This window comes from Ostrinia furnacalis, unplaced genomic scaffold (assembly GCF_004193835.3).
Source record: "Ostrinia furnacalis isolate ACB-3 unplaced genomic scaffold, ASM419383v2 OfSCF1084, whole genome shotgun sequence".
Lineage (NCBI taxonomy): Eukaryota > Metazoa > Arthropoda > Insecta > Lepidoptera > Crambidae > Ostrinia > Ostrinia furnacalis.
In genome coordinates, this window is record NW_021131323.1 from 398,256 (window position 1) to 416,071 (window position 17,816).

The 17,816-nt window shown below is 34.5% G+C and overlaps 1 protein-coding gene across 2 annotated transcripts in view; it reads left to right on the forward strand.

Moving 5' to 3' along the window:
* Positions 1-1,678: 1,678 nt before the first annotated feature.
* Positions 1,679-17,816, forward strand: part of ss (aryl hydrocarbon receptor spineless) — a 78,231-nt gene continuing 62,093 nt past the window's right edge. For both annotated transcript variants that reach the window (XM_028302166.1, XM_028302165.1), the window contains exon 1: positions 1,679-1,792. The gene's annotated coding sequence lies outside the window, so the exon portion shown is untranslated. The remainder of the gene's footprint in view (positions 1,793-17,816) is intronic.

Consider the following 17,816-nt stretch of genomic DNA (forward strand, 5'->3'; position numbering starts at 1 on the left):
GGCGCCAGGCTGTTTTGTCTAGAGTTACCTCTTCTGACTCATGAGTTCATGAGATTAGAAATGTTGGAGATCGTATAGAGAAAGACATAATAATATTTGTATTTTGAAAACAGTAATGTGTAAACTTAAAATTTTGACAATCTCTAGAACCTAGTGCTAAATACGAAAGAGCTTTTTCTATCACATTTTCCAGATTTTTGGTCTTGTCATAATAGTTAACCTTGTATGCTAAGTCAGAGAACAGCATACGGACAACAGCACATCAAGAAAACACCGTCATTATTTTATGTATTTGTAACCTATTTTAAGACAGATAAATTACTTACTATCCATCGATCTAATGGTTGCTGTTTTTCAACAGAAGCTATTTAGTCAGATGGATTGTTTAAGGGAGATCGAGGAGAGTTGTTACAGAGGAAAGTTGAGACATTGACGATTTTTTGGAACTTATTAACTATCAGCTCGCAACAGCACGTATTTGTTANTTATAGAAACAAAAACTACTCGACGGATTTTAACGAAACTTGGTACAATTATTCTTCATACTCCTGGGCAGGTTATAGGATACTTAGGAATTCCCACGGGAACGGGAATTAGCGGGAAAATCCTTTATTGTGAAAAATCTAAACCGCTTAAGTTAGACGCTTGAAATTTGGCATGCGGGTACCTTAGTAAACTTAAAGCTTAGTTACAACAGGATATTGCAAAATTCCCACGGGAACGGGAGTTAGCGGGAACAAACATTTGTATGAAAAAATCTAAACCGCTTAAGTTAGACGCTTGGAGTTTGGCATGCAGGTATCTTAGTAATTTTAAAGCTTAGTTACAACAGGATATTGCAAAATTCCCACGGGAACGGGAGTTAGCGGGAAAAAACATTTGTATGAAAAAATCTAACGCGTAAGATAGATGAGACAGAGATGAAGCTGGTAAAACGGGATCCACGCGTACGAAGTCGCGGGCGGCCGCTAGTCTAAAATAAAGTAGTATTGCGAAACTGTCTAATGGCGCCAGACTGTTTTGTCTAGTTACCTCTTCTGACTGATGAGTCATCGAATCTCATGAGATTAGAAATGTTGGAGTTCAGAGAAAGACTGGAGCCTATAGGTACTATGAGATAAATATGACTTTAGCTCTATCTGTTATAACAATTGATTACCTAATGTATCCTATTTCAATACATTTAGGAAAGGAAGTCCTGAAGGTAGTAACAAACTTACTTATTGTAATATAGGCAAGAGTTTTTGGTGTTCTTAAATTTATTAAAGTAGGAGCATTTCATCATCTCGTTACGGACGGACAATAACAATCAATAAGTGAAACACAATGACAGGAACTACTTCATAACAAAAATGTAGTCAGATGTGTTTGTAATCTACGATACATTTACCACGGGCTAAACTTGCGCTCTCGCTTATCTCTTGTGCCACCCCAACCTGTCTGACAAGAGTGAACAGTGCTCCTAGACTGACCTGTAGATTATGATGTCAATGAAAACGAAGATGTTAAAAACCTACTATTTGTATCTCGCTACATATTCTTATTGTATGCCTAAAGAATAAAAATTCTTGCATATTAAAATTGAATATCCCTTGTTCCAGCATCAAGCCCCCATCCAAAGACGGCGTCACCAAGAGCAACCCCAGCAAGCGGCATCGAGAGCGCCTCAACGCTGAACTGGACACCTTGGCTTCCTTGCTACCCTTCGAGCAGAACATCCTCAGCAAGCTCGACAGGCTCTCCATACTGCGGCTATCCGTCAGCTACCTTAGGACGAAGAGCTATTTTCAAGGTAAGTGATATTCGATGCCTAATGCCCGTTTTCACCATCAATCCCTAATTTTGAAGTGACCCCTATGGTAACACTTAACAGGAATTTTGTTTTCATAGGAATTGATGGTGAAAACGGGCATAACATTGACAAAGTTAGGTCCATAGCTGATATAGTGATGAATTTTCATAGCTCTTCAGTTGTTTCCAGCAACTTTTTTTTAATAATTTGTGATTTTCAGCCATGTTTTTGGCTGTTTCATATTTTTGACTGATTAATTATTAAATTTTCTGTGTGAAAATAAATTTTTATTTTTTTTATTAAGTTAACAAATAAGTATGCAAAGAAAAAACTTTAAAGTAATTCCTTCACCATTAGGAACTCGCAAACTTTTATGAAATCTTTGAAAAATTGTATTTAGTTAGGGTATTGGCTAATAATTTATTAGAAAATGTATAATTATTCGTATCTGTTATTTCTTCAGCGCAAATCGAGTTACGTTGGTATTAACTATACAGTAGTCAGTACATAAGAAACAATAAGCGGGATAAAAAACAAGTGGCCTTTCTTTCCACATATTCATACGATTATCCTATTTTTTATTTAGATTTACTATCACACTCAGACTTTGCTACCAGTTCAAACATTGTATTTACGGAGAAGAATAGATAATGAAAAATATTCATTATTCTTTTCCTACCAATGCCCTATTACGGTCAACGATAACAAACTACTTCGCATACTATTAATAACTATTAATGACCATTAATAATTCAATTATCATCTCCCTGAACGTTAAAACCACAGTTTATTTCTCATTTATCCTCGAGCAAGTTTTTATTGTCTTGCTTATGAACGCGTTTGTTGAGCAAATCTAATTATCTTCCGCAAACAAAAGGAGGGCAATAAACATTATAAGGAATTAGCAACTGAACGCATTCTAAACAAATCGTCTCGCACTGGCGGGGTGTGGACCACAGCACAGATTGAACAGCCACATCATTTTGAACTTCAAACTACGCCTAGTTTTCTCGTTGCTATCCGTAGTTAGCCAAAATGTTCGCATCGCAACGTCTTTGTTACAATTGGAATAAGGTTGTGTAGTCAATTTTTTGGCCACTTTAGGTGTCACGAACGATTTGACGCTGGCTGTACGTGCTTCTAAAGATGTTTCTTCATCTTTGATACGATCGAGTTAATTTGACATTATTTTGTTTATTGTCTGGAACTCGAAGTTAACAAGCATCATAAGAGTGCTGATGAGAAGAAAAATTGTTAATTTGGATAAAAAAAATATTGTCATATTTCAAGACAATATGAAAAAATATTTCCTGGACACAGAAAACGTAGAAAATAATTTAAGATCATTGTTCAAACAGCCATTTTTTGTGCCAATAGAATTACAGTTACGTTATTGCCATTGCAATCAAGTCTTTTTGTAATTAAGTCCGTAAAAACGTGTCTTGTTCTATAAAAATCTTGTACATAATGCATAATGTGTATAATTATGTAATAAAAATTTATTTAATTTATGTATTTTGAAAGTCTGCTCTGTATCTTATAACTTTTGACTAACCGTTCTCTTTTAGCTGTAATAGTGGCCAAGGAATTCTTAGTTTACAACTTTAATCTCGCATCGAATACAAAACGATTAAAATCGGTCTAAGAATCGATGCGATGCATACCGATGTATTCGATTACTTACGAATGAGTCCAGGGACAAGTATTTAATGCTGTCAGCCAATTTTATTACGTAGTACAACGTGTATTAATAAATGCGTGCGCGCAGGCTCGATTCTGGCGAGTTGTAATCGATATGTTGGTTGATGTGAGTGTTCGGTTAGGGTTATCGAGTGATCGTATGATTGGCGAGAGAAGGACATAGTTATTCAAAGTTAATTTAGAATTTTCAATTAACCGCAAAGGTTGGTTGGGCCGGATAACTAATTTTATCAACCGACTTCAAAAAAAAGGAGGAGGTTCTCAATTCGACCCGTATGTTTTTTTTTTTTTTTTTCTATGTTTGTTACGCGATAACTCCGCCAATTATGAACCGATTTGAACAAATCTTTTTTCTACGTATAGGTAATACCTCAAGGGTGGTCCCAATTAAATTTAATAATAGAAAAAACAACCCCCAAGGGTGGAAAATTGGGGATGAACTTTTTTATACGCAATATCTCCGCCGATTATAAATCAATTTGAACGATTATTTTTTTGTTGAATAGGTATTATCAAAAGGGTGGTTTCATGCGAATTTGAAGAAAATATTTCACCCCCAAGGGTGGAAAATTGGGGATGAACTTTTTTATACGCAATATTTTCAATTTTTAGTTTTTTTTTCTGTTCACGCATTTGAAGTCGGTTTTATTTTTTTAAAAAGTTAATTATTCATGAGATACTCTATCAGTAATAATCGGTTTAAAGCGTGTAAATCGATATAAATTACAAAATAGTGAAAGAAGGAGATGTATTTTTTTTATTAACAATGTGTTTTTTCATAACACTGTCATAACTAGGTTACTAGTACTCAAGAAAGATAGCAATATTTTTAAAGTTTTTGGGAGTTATAATGTTCAATGTTAAGCTCAAATGAAATGTGATTTTATTTTATTTATTTGGAAAACAAAACAGATTACATTGTTTACAAGATTTAAAATATACTTTAAATGTACTTAGATATTATGATATGGTTAGGAAAGACTGTCTTTACATCCTTAGTAATTGATTAAATTAAAAACTAGCACAATTATCATTTTATCAGTAGCGATTAGTAGGCAAAATCTAGGATATCATGCTTTTTACACTCTTTGTGAAGCTTACGGTTAACAGAAGACTGCAACGATAATGACTTTTTAATGTAACTCTAACTCTATGTCGAGTAGCTTATGTGCCCAACTCTAAAAATATTCATAATTAAACAAAGTAAATTAGAAAACAATCCAACACCCTTTACTACCACTTGTAAACCATTGAATCGGAAGCTACGGCGAAACAAATCTGCGCGCGCGCAACTTACGACGCCATAGCTGTAGTGACGTGAATTAGACCGGCGCACAGTCACGAGTTGCAACCGAATGCTTAGATTGTATCGAGCTTTGTATGCAAACAAAAACGGCGTTAATAATACTATTACATGGAGTAGGAAGGTTGGTTTGGTAGAGTCTGAAGCAAGATAATATACAAGAATAGATTTAGCCCGCGGCTTCACCCGCGTGTAATTTAGTTTGTCTCATATCGTCATAAATTATAGCCTATATGTTATTTTGGGTTATAAACAATAATACTGTAAAGTTTCATCAAAATCCGTTCAGTAGTTTTTGCGTGAAAGAGTAACAAACATGTTAACATCCAGACATCCATACAAACTTTCGCATTTATAATATTAGTAGGATTGTTGTAAAGTTACACGTATTACAAGTACATAGATGTCAGCCTTCAGCTTGATATGCTGTCATCTATCAGAATTAGAAAGGGAAGAAGTTAATGATTAAATAAATAGTTTATCTCATTTTCGTACAGTGAAACGAGACTTGTGAATAAAAGAGAGAAAATGCTTGATAAAAGGAACTATTCTTAAAAGTGCTTATTTGTAAGATAAATACCACCACAAAAAATACACCTTGAATGGTAAACGATTAGTGAAATGTTAGAAATTTTGTATTTGAAATAATGTAAGACTGGACTGGACGCAGGCCGCTACCAACCGATCAACTTGGAAATCATTGGAGGAGGCCTATGTGCAGCAGTGGACGTCCTATGGCTGAAATGATGATGATGATGACTAATTTTGAACTTTGTGTGTCCGATATCAAATCAATTTGAAGAAATTGAAAAAAAATTGGTACTTAGTTCATATGCCTGTCAACTGTACCAAGACTACAAAATGTCCGCCACTGACCAGAAGCTCTTCCCAACACCTTGCATCACCATCATCAATAAATCAATATTCAGCGACAAACCGACAACTCTCAACCGTCCGATAACTCACGGTTCTACGAAACTCAATAACTCACGGCTACCGGTACTGCGCATTTTAACCGCGCCGGTTCCGGAGCCCCGCGGCGCCGCCCGATTCGGCACCGATCCGGCGACCTGTAAACGATGCTTCAACAATCGATTTAATTAGAAATATCGACTTTTTTAATGTACTGGCAGGGAGAGAAGTGTTAAGTTGAAAAAGCTTTTTGGGAAATTATTTTCCAATAATTCTTCTGTATTATTTATAGCCTTATACATAGGTATCTATAGCTAAAACTTTTGTAGAGTCATGTAGGTAAGTGATTTACAATATATTTTTTATTAATTGTTTCCTAGGGTATCGATTTGATTCCTTTCCAATTTATAAAACATTTGAAAACATCTAAAACTTTATTTATTTCTACTAGTAAGATATTAATTTAAAAGCAACTACACGTTTCAAAAAACCTCCTCCTTTTTTTGAAGTCGGTGAAAAGAGTAGTAATTTTAATTTAGGACATTTATATTGATGCTGCGAAGATAGTGGAACTCAATGAACTTTCAACCTTTTTTAAGAGAAAATACAATCATCTTACAAAGTCTGGAATACGAACGAGCTAGGCTAACGAATCTGTGATCAAATCAAGTGCAAGTTAACTCCATTTAACATTTTTCCCAATATAACCTAACCTTCATTTCAGCCTAAACTATAACCTTAGAATTAAGCACTATTTAACTATTGTACCTATGCCTTCAAGACGGAACGCAGCCGATCTATACCCATTTATAATTTGACAACCTATGTAGTATTTTGTATTTGAATATTTTGTCACCGACAGTACCCGAACCTGCCGACTCCAGTCCCTGCACTATAAACCATCGCCCCCCACCGATTTTTATTCCACTGCCTTCGCGGCATAAAATTATATGCTACATTAATAACTCATTTAGTGATATATGCACTTAGTAGCCGACGTATGCAAAATGCCTTCGATTTACGCGCCCAATTATATGTTGATTTGTTCTGCGAGTTGATTGGTTACTGGGGCGGGAGACGATGTTGTATTTGCTTAAGTTTTTCCCGCGGTTTTGCCCGCGTTTTTGATAAAAAAATTGCCTTTAAAGTTTGAGTTCTCTCTTCTGGCAGGGAAAAATATATTTGGGACGTGTATAAGTGCCCTGGAAAGGGCCTATGTACTGAATAAATTATTTGATTTAATTTGAAAATTTGCCTTTTTGGTCTAGTGGTAAGAACACCTGTCTCAGACACAGAGCTTTTCCTTTTTCTACACTAATATTATAAAGAGGAAAACTTTGTTTGTTTGTTTGGTTGTAATGAATAGGCTCAAAAACTACTGGACCATTTTTAAAAATTATTTCACCATTCGAAAGCTACATTGTCCACGAGTAACATAGGCTAAATTTTATTTTGGAAAAAAATTGGGTTCCGTAAAATATGTAGATAATGTAGCCCACGCGCGCGAAGCCGCGGGCGGAAAGCTAGTAGTTAAGTAAATAAAAGGAACGGCTTTAGGTGTCAGGAACATATTAAATATGTTTATCTTGCATTTTTATAAGTCGAAAGATGAATGTTTGTTACTCCGTCACACCATCTCAGATCTTCCAAACGGATTTTCTGGAAACTTTACAATGTAACACTCTTTATCGCTTCAACGCAGACAAAGTCAGTGGCAAAAGCCAGTTAATAAAGGCAACAAAAACAAATGACAATCAACATTTAAATAGGTTTTTTACAAGCCCGTATCTTACTTTCAAAACAAATGTTCACAAATCAAATTAATTAAACTACAAACACAACGGAGCAAGGAAAAGTTTTGATTGATGACAGTATAATACGAGTAAGTTCCCCTGAAAAATACAAGCGATTGTAAGGCACATCGCGGTGTGCGCTTACCTTACGGTCAGGGCTGTCAAGAATGCTTTCTTTTTTTCGTATTTCATACAGGGTACCTATTCAAAATGTTGGTTCTATTTGTAATTTAACGTCATTTTGAAAATATCTGCTAGGTGAACAATTGATAGGTATAGTCGTGCAATACGAGCTTTTTCACGCAAAATTAATACCACAAACGCATCAAATTTAAGCTTAAGTTTAGGCACAATGGCATGAACCGAATTGTTTAGAATATTAAAAATAGCAGTTATATTAAAAATGCAGTGCATTTTAATGGAACTATTATTTTAGTTCATTATAATCAAAATAAGCAATGAATGCATCCCTAATTAAACTAACAACTTTCTTACAAATCTTCAAAACCAACATTTTCTTTATTTCTTTGACTTACCCATAAATTAAAACTTGCACCAAGTTTTTATTTTAATAAAAGTTTTTCCGTAGTAACCCTGTATAAAGTAAACAGCCATCGCGGCGTGGTACGGTCCGGAAGAAAGCATATCGATCCTATGCTAATTCCGAGCTGGCCTTATTGATGGGAAATCGGTACACCCTGTATACCAGTTTTATTAATAGCTGTGGGGTTTGAATCGCTTCCGTATATAAAGTAGTATGTACTTTTGTTTGCTTCGACGCAACATGATAGTATGTAATATTATGTAAATATACTGTACTATTTATACTGCTTAGATCCTAAATATAAAAAGAAAATTGATGTTACATGTGCGAAAGTAGCTCATTATATTTCTCTCTTGGTACCTATAAAGATTATTTAATCCCAGAGAAAAAATAATAATTCGTTTACTGGTTTTTGAAAGAACGTTCATTTGTATAGAGTGATTTCCACAAGGGCGAAGCCCCGGGCAAAAGTTAGTAATTCTGTACAATATTTGGAGCTTACCTTTAATCAGCAGAAGTAGAGGCGTTGTCACCTCTCTTGACCCTGGACAAACACCTAAAAAGAAAATTGCATAATTTTAATACAACAATTTTTAATCATTGATAGCACTGATAGGAATATATCTGATAGATAAACCAAAACAATAAGGCTAAACTTTAGGTATCAAATGTCAAACTCTATACAAAAGCACCTGTTACAGTTATAGTTACGGTAAAAGTTATGGTGGTACAACTGAGGCTAAGTTTTACAACAGGTCTGAAGTGGAAAGCGATGAAATTAGTATTTTTAAGCATTAGCTAACCTAACATACAGAAGTTGAATAAAAGTTTGTTATTAGACAACCTGTATTTTGATTTTTTTTNAATTTATTTAAAAATCTGTATCTCCATCAATTCAATACCATACAATATTCATTTTAACGAAGGTTAAAATAATAGAAAACATTTCAGAACCACTAATTATGCTTAGCAATATTTATTAACCGAACTGCGCTTTTGTCAAAGCAACATTGACCTTATTAGCTATGCGATAAGGGTCTAAATAATTAATGAGCTCAGTAAGTAAGTAATAAACAAAATTATACTTTATAAAAAAGGCATTAAAAGCTAATCTGCCTTGGTGAGTCAGCGTAAGGCTGCCACTAATACATAATTGATTTGATAAGGGGAGTCAAAAAGCTTTTATATTAGATTTGCTTAACATTAAATAGTTTTCTAATGAAAATTAACTTGCGAAGTCTGAAAACTTAAGCATAAAACTAAGAATCTATAGGTCTAATGCCCGATGGCTTATTGGTAGAATCGTGGATCACTTACCGCTCAAAAGTTCCAGTTTCGATTCCTGTTTGGGTCTATTTGTTGAATATAAGTTTATACTTTCAGAAGTCCGATTGCTATGAGAGACAACTATGGCACATACCTAATAGCAATCATGATAAAAATCAATTTATTTTCCAGAATTTATTGAAGGTTAAATAATTTAAATACTCGTAAAACCTATCTAAGCTTACTTAATTAATACAGTGAGGTTTTACTTTTGAGTGACATTTCAAACAAATCAAAATCTGACATCTGGCTACCAACCTTCGATGTTACAATCAAAACTAACTGTAAACTTTCTTGTTTAAAAGCTACAAAATATTTTATCAATTAATTAAGAGCGTTGTAGCAAANTTTTTTTTTTTAAATCTGTATCTCCATCAATTTAATACCATAAAATATTCATTTTAACGAAGGTTAAAATAATAGAAAACATTTTAGAACCACTAATTATGCTGGCTTAGCAATATTTATTAACCGAACTGCGCTTTTGTCAAAGCAACATTGACCTTATTAGCTATGCGATAAGGGTCTAAATAATTAATGAGCTTGGTAAGTAAGTAATAAACAAAATTATACTTTATAAAAAAGGCATTAAAAGCTAATCTGCCTTGGTGAGTCAGCGTAAGGCTGCCACTAATACATAATTGATTTGATAAGGGGGAGTCAAAAAGCTTTTATATTAGATTTGTTGAATAGTTTTCTAATGAAAATTAATTTGCGATGTCTGAAAACCTAAGAGTAACAGTAAGAATCTTTAGGCTTGATGCCCGATGGCTTATTGGTAGAATCGCGGATCACTTACCGCTAAAGTTCTAGTTTCGATTCCTGTTTGGGTCTATTTGTTGGATATAAGTTTCTATTTCAGAGGTACGGTTGCTATGAGACACGACTATGGCACATAATAATAGCAATGAATTTATTTTCCAGAATTGATTGACGGTTAAATAACCTAAATACTCGTAATACCTATCTAAGCCTACTTATTTAATACAGTGAGGTTTTACTTTTGAGTGACATTTCAAACAAATCAAAATCTGACATCTGGCTACCAACCTTCGATGTTACAATCAACACTAACTACTATAAACTTTCTTGTTTAAAAGCTACAAAATATTTTGTCAATTAATTAAGAACAAATGGATCAATGATGCAACTTGCAACGGCCAAGAATTCCCGCGCGATTAATTTTTTAATCAATCCTGTAATTAAAAAATGGCGCCAGTAAAATTCTATTTAAGGCCGCGTGCGCACCATCAACATCAAATTAAGCCACATGTAAAACCCATTTTCCCTTGCAACTAGTGATGTACAAAAGTGACGGCTTTGCGTCTCGATGAAATAAGTCGATATTTCTAACCTACAAAAATTTAAAGCTCAGGTATTTTTTAATTCTTGTTCCTTACCTATGTACATATTTCAATGTATAATGTAATGGTTAGTAAATAAAGGTGACAAAATTTCTTCTGGCTAGGAAATACCTACTTGACATTTGTGCTGTCCAGCATTTAATTTTGGTGATAATTAATTTTAAACGGGACCGCTCTATTGAAACTAAATATAAAGTGGTCGGTGGAAAGATTATTTTCTTAATATTAAAAAAAAAAAAAATATCGAATTAAAAAAGTATATAATAATATTACAAAACATAAAAACAAGATAGATTTTAGACAAAAATATTTTAGGTAGTTACGAGTACTATATTACTACCATAGTGAACGCATAACACACATTTTCCCATTAGTTAAATTAAAAAATGTCACATCAACTATCGACAAAAGCCTAATGATTTCTCGATACCCACACATCACTTAACCTAAGTTATGGGAACATTGATGGATTACAGTCCATATCAGAGAATATTGTTTTTCATGAAACTCAGTGGGTAAAAACGCTAATTTGTCAAATCGAAACAGCGCCTTATCGGCGGTAATTGTTTTTAAAATCATGACCGAGAGCTGATAGAGTGAATTAATAAAAGCAATTTGGTCACTTAAGTACGTGAGGTGTGGGTACGATCGAGCGAGCGATCTCTCATAAAATATCGAATTAAAGATTGATTATCAAGCTAAGTACTGTAGCATCTAAAAGGCAAAAAATTATAGTATTTTAACAGTACAGTCACTAACACACCAGACTTTACATTCTTGTTGAAAAATCGTGTATATTATAACTATTTAAAACCTCACGACCACATAAGGGTTAGAAAGGCGCTGGATGCAGGCCGCTACGAACTGTTCAATGTGGAAATCATTGGGGGAGGCCTATGTTCAGCAGAGGACGTCCTGTGGCTGAAATGATGATGAAGAAACCATAGTCTTTGGTATGATGTCACACAAAATAACGCCACGCATAGTGTGGCTTAACAAGTTGTGTAATTAATTAATTGTAAGTGCTGCTTAAATTTTATAACAATTGATTTACAATGTATAACAGTGTATAAAAATAATAGTATTTACAGACCAAAGCGTTTCAATAACATTCAGAAAACAATGTTACCTATAAATCCTTCTTGTAGTTTAATATACTTTTTACATAATATAAAGTAAAATTCTTTACACTTTTCGCTATCTAAGTTTCCTTAATAGTCTGAAAAATATTTTTCCTATAAAAAGCTTGAATGAAGCTATACACAGTGGGTATAGCGCGCCGCCCTACGCGGCCGCCCGCCCTAGCCACTTATGAAATATAAATAGGTCTTTGTTAACGCGTCATAGGCTTTCTACATTGTTGTGAGCTTTCATGACAGTCGAGTTGGGTTGAAGCCTTTTTCATTTTATTTTACGTATAAAATTCTTATTATAACAATTATTTATTTTAAACTTCTACAAGGACGTATGATGGGTACAGACAATGCAATGCTTAATCATCGGCGAATAATTGCTGAAGAAAATCTGTGGTCTAATTATGATTTGCTGTGTTTTCTGTATCAGATAATCTGAAGTTAATGTAAATTACATTTGCCAACTTGATGGCTAAACATAGTTAAACAAAGCAAGTAGCCTATAAAATAATCCAGATCACGACCACTTGAAATACAGCATTCAATTTAATTTTGTGAACAATAATGTAATCTGACAATACTAATTAAATGTTTTGCAATGTTCTGTAAGATTTTTTCAGAACTTAAAAACAAATTATTATGCAGGTAGTATACACATACCAGCAACATTTTGAACGAGTACTGCTATGTTTGGCCCTGACAATAAAAGTTCCACACAACAAAATGCACACGACAACAAAACCATACCCCATTCTTCACCCCATCCAATAAAACTTCTAAAATGACATTCACAAATTATGATAATTCCCTTTTTATATCCCGTTATCGAAAAAAATCAGTGGTGAAACTGTGCATTGGCACAATAAAAAATCTTTCCAAAGTCATCCGACCAATAGGGTAGAACGCACCCCTCGTATATACTGAAATTACTTAGGGTAGTTTGTGAATTTCGCCGTCTCCTAGGAGGGGGATGGTGAGGGGTGAGGGGGGAACAACCCTTAATGGCACGATTGCGTGACCAAGTTTCGGTACTGACCCGACTTGGCCTGTGAAAGTGAAAATATTTGTGTAGAGCTGATAAAACCATTATTCATTGCATTTAGTTTGTGATAATTTTAAAAATGGATCATTTTTTGCAGAATAAGACAGGTATTTAACTGCAATCGTATCTGATGTTATGTATGCTAGTTTAAGGGGCAAACGAGCTTGTGTTGTGGGTCAGTTGATATGAGGCGATCACTACTACCCATACAAAAGCAACACCAGAAGAGCTTAAAACAGTGTCTTAAATACTGAGATTATCTCGAAATTATTTCACTTTCTAATCAGAAAAATAGGGATATTCTCCAAGATTTTCATGGTATATTCGTGCGGAATATAATTTTACGATTTTTGTACACAATGTAAGTCTTACATCAGAAAAAGAACAAAAACTCAAGTCTACATCAAAAGTTAGACTTGATTAATACTGGTTCTAGTTAGGTAAACTCAAATCGACCGGAAAAAATACTGTAATAATTTTAAATGACTAGAAAGTAAGTGCTAACAGCTAAATTAAACAATATAATATTAAGCGTATTTATGTGATTACGACACCATCGTTTCTTTTCAATTCTGATCATTTTTTTAATGAATAGATTACACGCTTTCAATAACAACCGATGAAACGATACTTGAATGGAACCATCATCGTAATAATTTTAATGTTCTGTAGAATTGATAGGTAGGTATGTAAATGGCTTTTTACGTAAATACGACCTGTAGTCTTCCTATAAATCATTCGTACCCGTTCCATTTTCAGCTAATTTTATGTTTTTAAAAATGGATAAAGAAGTAATATTATTTTTAGTTGACAAGACTGCTGACTGACGTTTTTAGTGACAGGAAAACCACTAGTAAGTCTCATTTATTATGGTTCATTTAATCCACCGTGAACTGCTTTTTCTACTGCTACCTAGGTCATGTATTTATGCACGTGTTCAATGCACCATTTTTACATTTTTAAAGCAATAAAAACATTTTTATAAAATAAAAATGTGAACTCCATAAAACACAACATAAAAAATAAAACAATTATTAAAGACCAACAAAACAATTTAAACTAAAAGGGTGGTGTCAACCGCTCCGTGCATTCCACCACATTCCACCCCGCCTCGGAAAATTTTATTATAACCAAATTGTGAGCAATATTTTCGTAAATATTTTGGAATGGAACCTGTTTGTGCGGGCACGCTTCACAAACAGACAGAAACAGCGACCGCTTTGTATACATTAGGCTTGGGGCCGAATACTATGTACGGACTACGGTCTAACTGAAAATAGTAGAGTTTCTCACGATTTTTCAGATCTTGGAAAAGCCATCATCATCATTATTTCAGCCATAGGACGTCCACTGCTGAACACAGGCCTCCCCCAATGACTTCCACATCGCACGGTTGGTAGCGACTACTTTTTAGATTAGAGATTTCAACTGACCAACGATGGCTAATTATGGCTTAAAAACCATAACATCTTCACTTATAAGTGGTTTGTTAGAGAGTTTTATTCATTTACTACTTCGAGATTAGATTTTGATCTTTCTAAGAGTCCCCTTAGAATAAGTACAGACCTCTTATCAGCCGATAGTTTGATCGCACCTAAATGAACAACTATAAAGTAAGTACATTTACACCGATTTTTTTCAAGTCCCAAAGGACTTCAACTAACATTAGATTCTGTCGCACCTGAAAACGCATCACAGCTACGTTTCCATCTCTCTTATTCCTGCTACCATTCCTGGCTGAGCGAGAGAGATAGACAATTTGCGGTACATGAAATTGTAAAAACCTATCACAATGAAACGAATGCTTGCCTCTAGATAAAAGCAAAAAAATATTTTAGAATAGACCACTTAAGTTGACTAGTTCTAACGAAACTATACTGTAATAATATTCAAACAAAAGTGAGATTGATCGTCCAATGCCCGCTCGGAATTGATTAATTGAAGAAAGTAACTAAATGAGATTTTAATTAGCGAATATGCGAAATTAAAGTGATTTGTGTGTATATTCCGAGTTTGTAACTAATTTATCATACAAAATTGTATATTTTTATTGAAATAGCAGAATAATTTCTTGGATATTCTAAAAGATAAAGTAGCAATTTAAAAAATCTCTTCGATTATCGATCTCTACCTATCATTATTGTCTTAATAATTTTAAAGTATTAGCAAAATTTATTTATATAATAAGATTAATAATAATAATATAGTAATCAAGCTAAACTCTGTTTTAGGTATTTATAATACATACAATATTCTAACAAAAACGTGTATTCCGATGTCATACAGTAAAATATTGTGTCAAGTTATATTTTATGGTTTAGTTGATATAATTTATGATTCCATTACGGCTGCAAAAAATACACTGAATAAAAAATAGCAAATGTAGGGAGATATTCTGGAACCGGTAGAGATTGGATATTAAATTAGGCCATAGCATGTATGCATGCAAGTATTAAGTATTGACCTTACTTAAAATGTCTTATTCAGCTGAATATTTACACATTGAATGTGTGACAAACACCACGATATCTATACTTATAATAAATCTATAGAGAGTTATTTTGAAAATATATTTCATGTATGATTGGGTGATGAGTGATTAGTGATGGGTGATTAGTGATCGATACTGATGCCAAAAATGCAATCAGTAAAATTTTTATCTGTCTGTCTGTCTGTATATTCCTTGACGGAACGGAAACTACTTGACGGATTTTAACGAAACTTGGTACAATTATTCTTCATACTCCTGGACAGGTTATAGTAAACTTAGGAATTCCCACGGGAACGGGAATTAGCGGGAAAATCCTTTTGTATGAAAAATCTAAACCGCTTAAGTTAGATTCTTGAAATTTGGCATGCGGGTACCTTAGTAAACTTAAAGCTTAGTTACAACAGGATATTGCAAAATTCTCACGGGAACGAGAGTTAGTGGAAAAAAACATTTGTATGAAAAAATCTAAACCGCGTAAGATAGATGAAGGGGGTAAAACGGGATCCACGCGTACGAAGTCGCGGGCGGCCGCTAGTTTAGAATATAATAGAATAGTAGGTACCTACCACGATATTTCATTTTTCAAAAACTTCTAAAACTTCAGTTCAAGGAAATCAGAAACATTAGAACAGGCAGCTACTACACAATCTAATCATAGGCAATTTTAATCAATTTAATAACAATATTCACTGTACCTATTTTCCTGTTCTAGGTAAGTACGTGGAAGGCAGAATTCTTAAAATAGTCTAGTTTTTCAAATATTTTCTATTAAAAATTGCGAGCGATTCAACAGTCCCACCCATCCCATATTACTAGGCATAACACCAACCCCTAAGGGCACTACAGATAATAGTAATATATTTTACGACATATTAACGTAATTTATGTCCAAACGGCGGAGTATAATAAGTTTATGTTAATCAGCACGGAATGACACCACCATAGCAAATAGACTTAAAATAATTATAAACTAGGAAAATTAATATTTTTGCGCAGTTTGTTCTACGCCCGTATTCACAAACATACGAACTAAAGTCACTGACATAGCCCGACGGATTAGCAAGCTGAAGTGGCAATGGGCAGGGCACATAGTACGCAGAACTGACGGCCGATGGGGCAGCAAGGTTCTGGAGTGGAGGCCACGTACCGGAAAACGCAGCGTGTGACGTCCACCCACAAGGTGGACCGACGACCTGATAAAGGTAGCAGGAAGGCGCTGGATGCAGGCCGCTACCAACCGTGCGATGTGGAAGTCATTGGGGGAGGCCTATTTTCAGCAGTGGACGTCCTGTGGCTGAAATGATGATGATGATGATTCACAAACATTACTATCAGATCTCACAGTGCGCGCGGACGCACAGGGTGACACACGAACCAATCACAAAGCTCTATTCAACGTTGTGCGTTCGATTTGCTGCTCCACTTAAGCAAGCATCGTTTGTGTATACGGGCGTTAGCGTATGTTGTGACAGGTGTATTTGAATTACGGCAATTTGCCGCCATTAATATTATTGTACGGAGCGATATCTTGAATACTAATAACAATAAGTACTTAGTTATAGTATTTTTATTTGCCTGTCAATCGTGGTTACACTTCAACCTATATGGGTGGCCCTCAAGGCATAACGGATAAAATATTTTGTAGAATGACCGTCTTCAAGTTTTAAATTACCTATATTGACATTTGCAATTAACTATTTCCGTAGTGTTTTATTTATTTATTATTTTATGGCCTGTGTTACAGACAGATAAATAATACCACCATAATAATCTTCTGGCAAGATTTTTCACGAATGAAAAAACATGCCTTGCTTGCGTGGTTTTAAAGTCAAATCCGTTTAATTTTAAATGAATACTGTTTTAAAGACAGTACACTGAGAAAGATCTGAGTGAAGTTTAGTCCCAATACTGAGAAAATGTAGTGCGGCATGTACTAACTCAATAAAGCGAATTGCTAACTCGACGATACCTATAACAAAAATTAATCTAGATTAGGGGCAAGCGGTTAATAATATAACGGGACTATTCCTAGCTTTCGTTCCCACCACTGCAACTCCTGTGTAGCCAGGATCTACAGCTTGACCGCCACAAAAACCCAACCAATGAAGGTCAAGTTTGTCCCGGGGGAAAGTTAAACTGTCATTGGACCCGCAACGAAATTAATCAGAAGAACATAGGAGGAGTTCGAAATTAAGGTTCGACTTCCCTCCATTGCAAAGCTGATGACAGGTGACAAAACAAAGGTTTAAAACCTTTAAGAAAAGATTATGCACCACGGACAATAAATATCAATTAAGGGGCCTATCTTATTCGGTTCATAATATAGGCAATTTTGATGCGTCATTTGGTTTACTAATAAAAACCTGTAGTTTATAATGTACAACTCTGTCTGAAATGAGCCTTGCATGAAATGAA